Source organism: Amblyomma maculatum, chromosome 7, assembly GCF_055883805.1.
Source record: "Amblyomma maculatum isolate TAMU_Amacu chromosome 7, ASM5588380v1, whole genome shotgun sequence".
In the NCBI taxonomy this organism is placed as follows: Eukaryota; Metazoa; Arthropoda; class Arachnida; order Ixodida; family Ixodidae; genus Amblyomma; species Amblyomma maculatum.
In genome coordinates this window covers 139,910,104-139,923,207 of record NC_139350.1, presented here as the reverse complement: position 1 = coordinate 139,923,207, position 13,104 = coordinate 139,910,104, and the positions used below count along the sequence as shown (strand labels likewise).

The 13,104-nt window shown below is 45.7% G+C and overlaps 1 pseudogene; it reads left to right on the top strand.

Moving 5' to 3' along the window:
- The first annotated feature begins 1,806 nt into the window (after window positions 1-1,806).
- LOC146184870 (uncharacterized) lies at window positions 1,807-4,234 on the top strand (annotated as a pseudogene).
- The last annotated feature ends 8,870 nt before the right edge of the window (window positions 4,235-13,104 follow it).

Here is a 13,104-nt window from a genome sequence, read left to right as displayed (position 1 = left end):
CGCATATGCGAAGTGCATCAAAACATTGAAGTTGCTCTATGTGGGCGCATTGCATTAAGATTCGAACCGCTCTTCGTCACTAATGCACAGGCGTGGCTTGGAATGAGAGGTTTACGTAACACAAATAGCAGGAAGTATTTGTAATCAGAAGGCTACTATGCGGCCGTTTGGTTAGCACCGAAGCACAGCATCAAAGCACAGGGTAGCCGACAAGCTCTGGAATTTTTCATGACCATACTCAGTTGCTCAAGGTTTGATTGCACGCGTGTCTATACCGAACTTACCTGAACAAAGTTTTCTTCAGGACATATTGGGAGTTAATCGACACGTTGCTGAAGGTGTATCCAAACGATGGACCATGGCATTGTTTTGGTCCGCGGAACAAGTGTCACGTGACGTCCCATTTCCGGTTTATGATGTCCGTGCCATGTCTGTGGACCCGAGAAGACTAAAATTCCTGGGCATTTTTCTCGGACCGCGCATCATGGGCCTGGCAGCGTCTGCGAACGTAGGGGACGCGTTGGCGCCCGATTGGCGCATGAGTCCACATCATCAACATAAAACGTTTTGAAGAGTTCCAAATACCATAGCCAGTGTCTAGAGTGGTGTCCGACGGCGTTTTTACACAGCCTTGTAGTATACACGCCGACGAAATACGTGCAGCATTACGTACTGCTCCATCGGGTCCCGGACGTGTCTTTTGCCGCGGCGTGTTTAGTGAAAAATTTCGTAGAAGGTCACGCCCCAGGTGCCTGAAGGAAGAGAAGATCGCAAATGAATACGTGGGACACCGAATGACACGAGTTTGCTGGAACGGTGCCGACGGCGCACTGGTCGCACCCTACTCTCTAGCCATCGTTAAGCCTAGATTGTTTCGCGTCGAGCCACAACGCTTTTTTGCATTTGACCTGTGCTATAGGTAATGATCTGCCAATTGAAAAAAATATCTACCCAGTGTTTTGAAACAAAAGAAAGATATGCACATTGCGGCGAAGGCTTAGCAGTGGATATATCGTACAAGAACACCGGGTGAGCCGGCGCTGCCCAGGCGCCAGCTGTGAACAGCAACTTGCTTGTTATCACAACCTACCATCCACAACCTACCAATACGAGTCAGAGATCCTCACGAAGTGGTCAGTTTGGATGCACCTTTACGCCGGGCTTATTAATCCGATGACAACTATTTCACTACAGTAGAATTTGTCGGACTAGTTGGTTCATAATCCGATGCAACAAAAGCACGCGCTATCGAGGCAAGGACGAAGGAAAGGCAAGGCGCCCAAAAACACAGTATGTGAGCGTATTGCCTTTACTTCGTCCTTGTCTCGATAGCGCAGCTTTTTATTGCGTCGTATTTCACTACGAACGCTGGCGGAAGGGATATCCGCCGCTGTCATAGTGATGATGACAGCTTGTGGAAGGCGCGTGGAGGACAGGGCATCGCACGATGCTTGAGGGCGCTATTGCCGCCCAAGCCTGAAGCCACTCAGCACACGGTTTGTATAAATAACTAAGGTATTTGTAAACGCAGTTTTGTTATGCCGATCGCCAAAGGGGCATGTAACAACGGTAGCTGCGGTTAAGTTCAGTAGCCTCAGTTGTAAGCGTAACCGCTTTTAAGCCGTCCGCATATGTGGTCTTTATCGCCTTCAGCTTTGAATCCAGAAATGAAATGATTAAATGGAGCGCTGCCAAGTTAGGTACGTTGTTAGCGCTGCACTTCATCTAGGTGTAGCCATGTTTAGATGTGGCCAGCGTATAGTTTAAAAATATCATCAACCATTAATTGCAGGCGGAATCCGAGCAATGCAGCCGCCACCTGTAACGCACGGCCCGCAGCACAGGAAGGAGTTCTTTTATAACGTGGACCGGCGAACCTGCGTGTCGGTGGCCGCAGACCCTGTGCACGGCTGCAACCGTGGCTCGAACAGGTTCGCCAGCTTCGACAGTTGTCTAACCAGCTGCGTCAAAGGCCGCCAGGCTTCGGACCGCTGCTACGAGAGCACCATCTTCTTTCCCTGCTCGCGGTAAGAGCGATGCGTTCATTCAATGCCTTCTCGATTCCAGACGAAGAAATGGTGCATTGCAAACGCCCGAGGCTATCTTTATCGCCGTCTAAAATTGCCGGTCACAACTGCTTTTCGGGGAATGATCGGCCTGGTAAAAAGCAGGGATGCGAATTTGGCGGATGTGAACCTCTGGTGCCATTTGTTTGATAAATGCAGGGCTTTGGCCGTCAAATTTCATGAGGTTTCATGCTAATGACGCCTGCAATGAGAGCAGTTGAAGAGCTTTCACCAGAGGAAAGATCTGCAATAGGCAGAAAATGCGGTCGTCATTGTGGAGTAGATAGCGAGAAATTTTAGGAAAGACAGTAACTACTTAGTAAAACCTACCTTAGTGGGTTAGATTGCTTTGGGTCTGCGTGTAGACAAAGCATGTTCAGCTGGTAAAGATTCTCCAGTCCAGGCCTCGTAGACATTGTAGATTTCCGTGGCACCGCGCTATGCGGTATGCAGGCCATCTATAGCAATATGCAGGCTAACACGTGGATATCAGGAGCGATTTTTGACAACGCACCCGGGATCATCGACCGCGTTTAGTCATGAGTAATCATTTGCCACTAACTGCCATGACATTTTTGTTTATTTATTTCACCCCTAGGGAGTACAGTACATTATAGAGGGGAAGGGCAATTCACAACAATAAAAATTTAGCTGGGGTTTAGCTTTAGTTAAACCTGGTAGGTTGCGTAAGCAAAGCCGACGTAGCTTCCTCTTTCAGTTCTTTCTTCTTCTTCTTCTTTTTCTTCTGCGGCGTGGCTTGGCTACCAACCAGGCTTACCTGACGGCTTGAAGAGGGACCCCTCTGCGGTCGCTCTATAAAGGTCAAACGTGGCTACCGGCCGGGTTTATGCGACGAGCTAAAACCTGGCGTAGTATTGCTTCCGAAATAAAAGAACACGAAGCATATCTGTTAATACACAATAGTGATAAAATATTATGGTTGTCAAATTTCTGAGAACGTAGAAGATTTGATAAAGTGCGTTTTAAGGACCTTTCTAAACTGAGTTTGATCGCTGATTCTAGTTTATAGCCCCGATAAGAAATTTGATACTTGGAAAATATAATAGTGCAGATGTTAGTGTATTGCAATGGCTTTCAGAGTTTCTGTTGGTGAATACGGTGATAAGAAATGAAGAGTGCTGGTTAAATCCATCAAGAACCCATAATGCTACACTTAGCTAAAATCTTAAGGAACGGGGAAATGCAGGAGTGCTTTCGGTGAGTATCTAGTGCGATGAGTTTTAAAGGGGAAATAAAATCAGACCAATGTTATATGAAGAAGAGGGCAGAGTCTGGGCTGGTTGTTACATGCTTGAAGGGAATTACAGACGGGACAGCGGATTCAGCGCATGTGTTTGGTCTTTTTCTGCTGTCCCGCCGCTAAGCGCTGTTTTCACCATTCTTTTCCAGCCATGCTATAAGACGTTCTACTTTTGCAAACTGAGTGTGGACTATGAGGCACCACGATAAATGGCTCTGGATGCATTTATACCACCACTGTGTTTTTTAACGCGCACTTGCAACCCGCAGCGTACACAATAAAAGTTCGGCATCTTGCTTCTGGCCGGATGCGGCCTCGATTGGTGGCATTCTGTATGTCGTCATTAGACGTATCTGAACCATCGCTGTGAGCCTCTTTACAGTGGCTGAATGGAATCATCACCACCGATAGTTTAATACATAAGCGTGTGATATAGCTCTAAACAAGTACTTGGCGACCACATGGTGTATAGGTATGCATTGCTTAGATGAGCAACATGTAGTACAATTGATGCTAATGCGCGTCGTGGCCACGCCTCCGTCCCTCGTGCAGCCAAGACGTCTTGTACGAGCCGTGGTTCTTCGATGGCAAGAAATGCATTTCGTGGAGCTTTTTTTCAGGGCAGTTGCCTTTCGGTAGGCCACCGCAGCTGGGAGGAATGCCACAGGCAGTGCTGCATTCGAGCCCGGCATGCGACGAGGCGCCCCCGCCAGCCGAGACATGCTCGGAGCGCCACGTGCGGCACCCGTACTTCGCCGACATGCAGGCCCACGGCACGGCCCGCTGCGTCAACGCGTCCGGGCGAACACTCCAGACGCACCGTTGCCTCATCGCCTCCAATCAGTTCTCCTCCACGGCGGCCTGCCGTAGGACCTGCGTCAGGGTCTTGCGACCCACGGCCTGGTAGCCATCGCCCAAGCTACTCCGGCCAGCCGTTCTGCACTGTGGGCCGGCAATAGTGCCGCCAGCATGGCTACAGAGTTCTTATTAGATGGTCCTGCGGAAAAATGATACAAAACGATAAAATTAAAGCATTTCATCAAACTGGTAAATAAAGGCTAGATTTGCTTTATCTTTCAGACGATAGTTGTGTGCTTTTCTTACAGCAGAAACCGTTAAATACGTATTCGCCAGCAATGAGGGCTGTGAAAAATAAAAACACAGTATTGAGCTAGAGTCATTTAGGAGCTCAGTGGCGAAAGCCGCTTCTCTTCTGCTTTTTCTGTCTACATCATCTGTGCTACCTCTGTTGCGTGTTTGTGTACTTGTGATAATTTAATTTCTTCCTTTTTTTTCTTTGGCTTCGTCGTCGGCAACAACGGCATCTCGTCGGCAACAACGTCGGCAAGACGTTTATCTGCTCCTTCTCCTCGCTACTGTGCTACTGTGCTGGTGTGCTGTTCTGCATTCTTCTCCTGACTGTTGGATTCTGTCTTGTCCGCAAGCCTGACCGTTCTCTCTGCCTGACCGTTTTCTCCGGTGAGGCCATTTCACGTCGGGGGATTGGCCAGTATTTGTTTTAAACCGAACTTAGAATTCATGTACAATTAGGCCTATAATGTCTCTAGCTTCCCCAGGTGGGGGTTCGGCATCCTGGTTTGCCAGTCTGCCAGCCCAAAGCTTGGACTTGGAATCTTTCGGACGAAATGGAATAAGTATAATACCGGTGGCATTTGTACCAATTGGGGATGGATTCCTGAAGTTGAAAAATCCAAAAATAATCCAGGAGCAGCTAAAGGCTGTCACCCCCCACTACCTAGAAATCTCTGAGGTGCGTCCGTTTGGCAGGAGAGGTATCCTATGTAAGTCCTCGAATATACAGTGTGTGTCGGACTTGCTTCGATGCACATCGTTTGCATCAATGCCTGTTAAACCTTTTATACCTGAACAGCTGGCATGTGCAAAAGGTATTATACGCGGCGTGGATTCGTCGGCTTCTCCACAAGAAATGATTGAGGAATTTAATGAGGCTGGCATTGGCATCGTATCCCTATTCCGTTGCAGCAGGGATGCTGGTGGCTCTAGGGTGCCGACAGAATCAATGATAGCGACGTTTGCCGGGGCTAACTGTCCAACAGAGATTAAAGTATGACCCATTGTGTACCGTGTAGATCCCCTGCAGCCTCGCCCTTTGCAGTGCAAAAACTGCTGGCGATTCGGACACAGCAGCAAGGCGTGCAAATCCGCATCACGCTGCAGACTGTGCGGAGACAACCATTCATCTGACATGTGCACTTCAGCTGTGGTAATTTGCGCACTATGTCACGCAGATCACCCTGCTGATGATGGTACATGCCCAAAACGTGCAGATGAACAAACTGTCCTTAACATCATTCAGCATAAAAGGTGTTCTAGAGCAGATGCCTATGCACAGCTAGACCATAAGAGGAATTCGTATGCAGCTTGCGCAAAAACAATACCTTCAGATGTGGAAACAGGCATAACAAAGTCGGTTGTCTCAGCTGTAGAGAAATCTCTTGAGGGTTTCTTCGAGCGTATGTTAAGCACGTTTACAGAAGCTGTGTCACAGGTCATAGCTACAAAGATTAGTTCGACCGAAATTGCAGCTTTGCAAGTTGGCAACCCTGATACAGCTGATTGCCATGCTCCTATGGTTGCTAGGGCTTCTGTTGAGGGAGATTCTACCCAGACGACGCCTGCTCCTTTTTTGTCAATGAAAGTACAGGGACAGGGTCCTGTGGATACCCACGTGTCCACCGTTTACCCATTGGATGTAGAGATGACATGTTCGTCCCAGAAGCGTCGCGCTTCTTCCTCTCCCTCAAAATCCGCCCATTCTAACACTAAAAGTAAAAAAGGTTCCCCTAATCCTCAGAATAACATTGATGTCTTAAAGGAGGCTGTTACAGCCTCCCGGATTCTACAGTAATCATGGAGAGGTTAAAAGTACTACAGTGGAATTGTCGTTCAATTGCATCTTCGTTTCACGATTCACAGAATCTTATCTCAAATTTCAACCCAGACATAGTTTTATTACAAGAAACTTGACTTTTGCCAAATCGGCCATTTTCTCTAAAGTATTTTAGAACTTTTAGATCAGATCGCACTAGCGGCCGGGGTGGCGGCTTGCTAACATTAATTTCGTCAAAAACAATTCATCGGGCCAAGGTGTCACACAAAATTCTACGACAAGACTGCGAACTGCTTGCAGTTGATATCGCAATTACACAGTCTGCTCCTCTCACTATTGCAAATGTCTACTTCCCAACAGGCGTCCGTACAACAGATGATTTAAGTGATCTTTTGAGTTCAACCAACGGACTGATTATTGCCGGCGATTTTAATTCACACCATGTTATTTGGGGTTACCGTTCAGATATATGTGGGCAGCGACTTTGGAACTGGATGTCTGTAAATGATGTGCACTGCTGTAATAGTCCAGGCATAACCTTCATGCGAGCAGCTGCTAGGTCAGTAATTGATTTAACGTTAGCAGCAAATGGAGTAAGGGTCTCATCATGGGCTACGGTGGATTGTGGTACATCTAGTGACCACTTTCCAGTTACGTTTAATATAGAATCTACTCCCCTTAGAGTAACTACTTGTGAACAAAAATTTGTCAACCATAAACTCTTTAAAAAGTTTGTGAACTCCTCTTTTTCCTCAATAGCATCATCTCAGCATTCTGAACGTGCTCAACAAGCACTCTCTTCACTGCTAGATGCCACTGAGCGTTCAGTGTTCACTGTGAGATCGTCTGTCCCTAACAAAATGTCATGCCGATGGTGGAACGAAGAATGTGAGAAAGCATTCCGTCGTAGAAAAGCTGCGTGGAAGAGCCTTTCCCATAACCAGTGTCCCCAAAATTGGATAAATTATAAATTTTATGCGGCTTCATTTAAAAAAACTATTCGTATAGCAAAGGATGAGTATAATGCTAATATGAATATTTATCTCTCTAACCCAATTAATCGGAAGGCATTGTATAGGTTCATGGAACGCAACCAAAGTTCTTCTCCACCACATGTAACCGAGTCAGAGGTGTTATCACCCAATGAAGCAAAAGCGAAACTTGAACAAATTGCGAACGGTCTTGCTATTCGCTTTCAAGCGCAAACGGTGGCTCCCTTACTTCGACCTACACCACGTGCTGATTTCGTTGCAGTGGAGCCACCGGAATTGCATTGTATAGCGGCTACTCTGAAACCTGCAGCTCCTGGGTGTGACGGTATTACAGTGGCTATGCTGAAAACTTTAGTGCAAGACCACAGCTCGGAGGTGTTGAATATTGTCAATTTTTCTCTGGAAAATGCTTGGTTACCTCAAGACTGGAAAGTTGCGAAAATTTTACTAAGCCTCAAAGATCCGAAAAAAGGCTTTGATTTGGATAATATTCGGCCAATTTCTCTAACTTCAAATCTAGTAAAACTTATTGAACGCATAGTTCACCGGCGCCTCACAAACCATGTGATGACCCTGAATGCATTTAATGATGCACAAATTGGTTTTCGTCAAGGGTGCTCCATTTGGACGGCTCATATAGATTTGGAAAGTAGAATTAGGTTAGCAATGAAGAAGAAAGAGGTGTCGGCATTTAATGATGCACAAATTGGTTTTCGTCAAGGGTGCTCCATTTGGACGGCTCATATAGATTTGGAAAGTAGAATTAGGTTAGCAATGAAGAAGAAAGAGGTGTCGGCATTGGTCACTTTGGATATCGCCAAAGCATATGACAGTGTAGAACACTCTATTCTGTTGAATAAGATAAATGAAATTAGGTCACCTTCTTACATGTTTGCATGGTTAAAAGAATTCTTAAGCAATAGAAAATTTTTCTGCACGAGAGGTTCTGTAACTTCTGAAACTTATTACCAAACTAGAGGCGTGCCTCAGGGATCGGTGCTGTCTCCATTGCTATTTAATATATTAATGAGAGATATTCCTGTTCATCCAAATATAAAATTGTACGTGTACGCGGATGATATTGCCTTTTTCTCTTCTGCACGAGATGTTCATTCCTTATATCAGCTATTGCAAGCCTACTTGAATGCCCTTGAAGTTTGGCTCGGTAAAGTAAAATTAACTCTCAACGTGAAGAAATCCTCAGTACTCGTTTTCCCACCGGCACACCCTCTTTATATCTCCCTTGCGTATTGCGGTTCACAAATCTCACAGGTTGAATCCTTAAAATACTTGGGTGTATTATACCACTCCCAATTAGACTGGCGGCCTCATATCAAAAGTAATTGCCTGAAAGGTGAGCGAGCCCTTGGTCGCCTGATTCGAATTAGCCATAAGAAATTCGGTATGCGTAGAGATACTCTTTTGTTTCTCTATAAAACTTATTTGAGACCAATTCTGGAGTTCGGCTGTGTTCTTTTCTCAGGCAGTCCTAAATACAAACTACGACCTTTGTTGCTACTGGAGAGGCGCGCTTTACGACTATGTTTGGGGTTGCCAAGAACAGTTTCAAATACAGTCCTCTATTTAGAGGCCCGTGTACGTGACTTGAACTCTAGATTTGAGCTGCTAACTGTGCGAACCTTTTTAAGAGCACTGGAATCTCTGTCTGGAGTGGCTTCTCCCATTTTTATTACACACCAATCTCAGTTTCTAGATTATCATTGGCCGCAATATAAGCAACCACAATTTGTATTTACTCAGTCCTTGCTGTCCAAAATTGCAGTTTCGCTTAGGTCAGTAAGACGGGTTGGCAATGTTCAAGCTACTTCCACACTGTGCTTTGACCAGGCGTTGCCATCTAATGCAAAACACTTGACTACCACGGTAATAAAGGGGCACCTTGAAGACTATCTATTACAATATCCAGGACACGTAGCTATTTTCACAGATGCCTCACAACGAAATGAAAAAGCAGCAATAGGGATTTACTCCAAAGCACTTGATTGGAGTTTTTCTGTACGGATCCCTGATTACTCACCAATATTTACTGCTGAATTGCTTGCAATTGGTTTGGCCCTTCAAAAAGTTCCTGGTAATGTTACTCACGTAATAATACTCTCTGACTGCCTGTCAGTCTTAGCAGCGTTAGAAAGTCCGAAAATGCGTCTTTTGAAACAAACCCTGATGTTTTTCCTTCCGATACACTTACAGGAAGTACGTTTTCAGTGGGTTCCGGGACACTGCGGCATCGCTTCTAATACAATGGCGGATTATTTAGCAAATTCAGCTCTCAGTGGGCCTGTTGCCGATGTTGTACCCAATATTATCTTGCTAAATATATCCCGTTTTGAACGATTTCAAACGTTAAACTCCTTGAGCCATGAGCCACTCCTTGCGACTACGGATTTTAACCATTTAAATTTCCATTGGAATGTCCGATGTTGTACCTCGAGGCAATGTGAGGTTTCCATGACGCTCATGCGTTGTAGAATTCCTTCCCTCAATCTTTATTTATGTCGCTCTGGATTCACGCCGTCGAATCTTTGTGCGTCATGTAACGACGTGGAAACAATCGAACATTACATCCTCTCCTGCCACAGGTATGCTACTCAGAGAAGACATTATCTAGAAATACCTCTTACTCGCCTAGGATTGCCATTTACAGTTCCTGTCCTCCTCTCCTTTGGTGCAACCGTCAAAGGGTATGCCCTAAAACCGGTGTGTGAATTACTTCATAATTATAATATTGCTACTGGAAGATTTGTGTGTTAGCGCTGAGCTGTCTGAATTGTATTTTTTCTTCTTCTTATTATTTTTAGTAATTTACAATTTTATTCCTTTTTTATCATTGCTTTCTATTACATTGCCTCAAAATTTCAAGTTATTTCAGCAACACTAGCTCCTAAGTATTAGGTTATCTGTATCATACAGTCAAATCGACATTATCAAAAATATTATGTCACCTACAACGAATTCTGGCCAATCCCCCACTGTGGGTATGTGCCATTACAACGAGGGAGAAGAAGAAGAAGAAGAACGGCATCTCAGGACTCCTCTCCACGACACGCGATAATAAAGGCCTAACTGCCCTAAAGAAGGAAATTATGTCGACGCCAGAACATAATGCGACGTTTCGCCGACACATTTCGCGAACACATCTTGCGATCAAATCTCGCGAACGCTAGATTTTCAACATGAGCCTAGAAAGGCCTTTGGCTGAATAACATAAACAAAAACTGCGTTTATTACGCGTCAGTACCGCAATAAAATTTACGAGACACTTTGGCGACTAAAGGGGTGAAAGGCGAGAGCCCGTGTGTCGCATTCTGCTACGCATTTGTTGCGAATATGGCGGCGAATGATGCTTCGAGTAAAGAGGGTGACTACTGTTTCACATTCGTTTCTTCCTTTACGGCATGGTAGATGTGTACGCGGAGAATTGTGACAGATACTGCGCCTTTTATATCTTCTAAATCAATTTCAAACCCCGCTGATGCTTGCTGTAGCAACGCCTCCTAAACATCTGGGTCTGCTTCTGTTTGCTGTGTGGCGCGGCGTTCGAGGAAGCGGCAAATGAAAGGGTTCACGGATGCCTAGATCGGACGCCCGATGGGATCAGCTTCGTATAGACCCTATTGTAGCAGGCGTCAGTTGCGGCAACCCTGTATTGCGGAGACGCCATAACGTAAGGCGGTTCGAAACTAAAAGCACACAAAAAGCGCTTCCAACGCATGCATCGGCGCCGGTCTATCGGCGTTCTTCCTGCGGCGCGCCGCTCATTTGTCGGGCACTTGAGACGCCGTTTGCAACGCCGTCCAACCAGAGCTCGGATTTCACCGACGCCGTGTAATGATTCACCATGTGCCCTGTCTCTTCTTTTTCTCGCTCTCTGATGTTGCGTTGTGCGTACAAAGGTTGCCAGTAATGCCGCAATGATGTCACGTGAATAAGCTCCATATGCAATAATCGCCTTTTGACGTCATGACCTGTCGTGACGGCACATCCCGCGCCCCATGTCGAACACAACCAGCATTTCATTGAACGCATTAAATTTCACCGGCGTTCTAAACATCGTTTACAGGAATGGAAAGGCGCAGTATCTGTCGCTCGTTTAATCTCGCTATCATTCTCACTGTAGACAAGGGGAATTATGAACAGCGTTTCACGATCCGAGGCGCGGCGCAGTGGTGAAGCACTGGGCTGGGGATCCAAGGGATGGAGGTACAATTCCCCGGTGGAGACAAGGCTTATTATTTATTTGTTAGTAAACGATTCAATCAGAGCTGCCGCAAAAGTATGATACTTTTGCTGACGACAACGATGAGCCATTGAAGGCTTTCGCCTTAATAATCGACGACTATGTGTATTTTCTGAACTGCGGTGCTAGATTTCTACCCTGGCCTAGCTCGGCACGTGCTTTATGCACAGTTTTCTTTTTTTCCTTTTGCAGTGAATCGGTTAATTATGCAATTCTGTGATAAAAATAAGAGCATTAATTAATTTATTAATGTCAAGATGGATACCTCGAAGTCAGTGAAGCCGAACGATACAACGCGTAAAATTAGTTTCCCCTGCTTGTCAAGCTTGAAACGAAGTTATTTTGGTTTGCACGAAGCGCTGAATCAGTGAAGAGAACAGCTGTGCCTGAGACTGTTCTGTTTGTAGATACCAATAATATATTGCTCAGGGGGAAGCCACTGTCAGAAAATCCATGAAGCTATAAAGTATGGGCTCCTGTAGAACAGCTGTTGTCGGGGAATGTGCAAATAAATACGGCCACGTTTGTTCCTAAATTTTTGTTTACCACTTCGTAGACTATGCATATAATGTTTCCAGTTGTATAAAACGGCGCGAAATAAAATGTCATACTTGCAGAAATAAGTAGGTACAAAATTTCATGTTCTATGTCTTTCAAGATGCAAACCTGCACGCACGTGAAGAGACAACTATCTGAAGAAATGTTTCTACTCAAAGCCGGGAGGAAACACAACCTCTAGACTGCAATGTTGGTACTAATGATGCGCTTCTTTGTTCCACGTAGCTTAATGTAAACTCCATCATCTTTTGCACGGAAAATATAGCAAGCGGGATACGACCACAGCTTGCTCCGGAAATGAACATTTGCTGAATTCGAGCTGCTGCTTACAAGGAGTGTGCGCTTACGTCACAGTAGCGGCCATTTGATATTGCACGATGCACGGCGATAGGCTGGAGGCATATCTCATCGGCTTATCGTCACCTGCTTCGGCTTGCATTGCTGAAGCTCTGCTCTACACCAAAAAGTGACGCCCATGACGTCACTTGAATTGTCCGCCATGAAGTAAACATGCTCCATTCCTAAAAAAACGTAGAGGGCACTTTGCCTAATGGGCGATGAGGCGAAAGCCATTATAGCGCGGTTAATTGCAGCCCTCCACTATGACACCTTTATCTCTCTCTCTTCTTTCACTCCCACCTTCCTTCCTACCTTACGGCATGGTAGATGTGTATGCGGAGAATTGTGACAGATACTGCGCTTTTTCTATCCCGTAAATCAATTTAAAACGCCGCTGATGCCTGCTGTACTAACACCTCTTAGACATCTGGGTCTGCTTCTGTTTGCTGTGTGGTGCGGCGTTCGAGGAAACGGCAAATGATAGGGCGCACGGACGCCTTTATCGGACACCCGGCGGGGTCAGCTTCATATATGTATGAATCGTCTGGTGACGTCATGACCTGTCGTGACGGTACATCGCGCGCCCCCTTGTGGAATACAACCAACATTTCATTGAACGCATTAAAGTTTCACCGGCGTTCTATAATTCGTCTGGAGGAAAGGAAAGGCACCGTATCTATCACTCGCGGAATCCCGCTATCATCCTCACGGTGAACAAGGGGAATTATGAAGAGCATTTCACGATCCGGGCGTTTTAA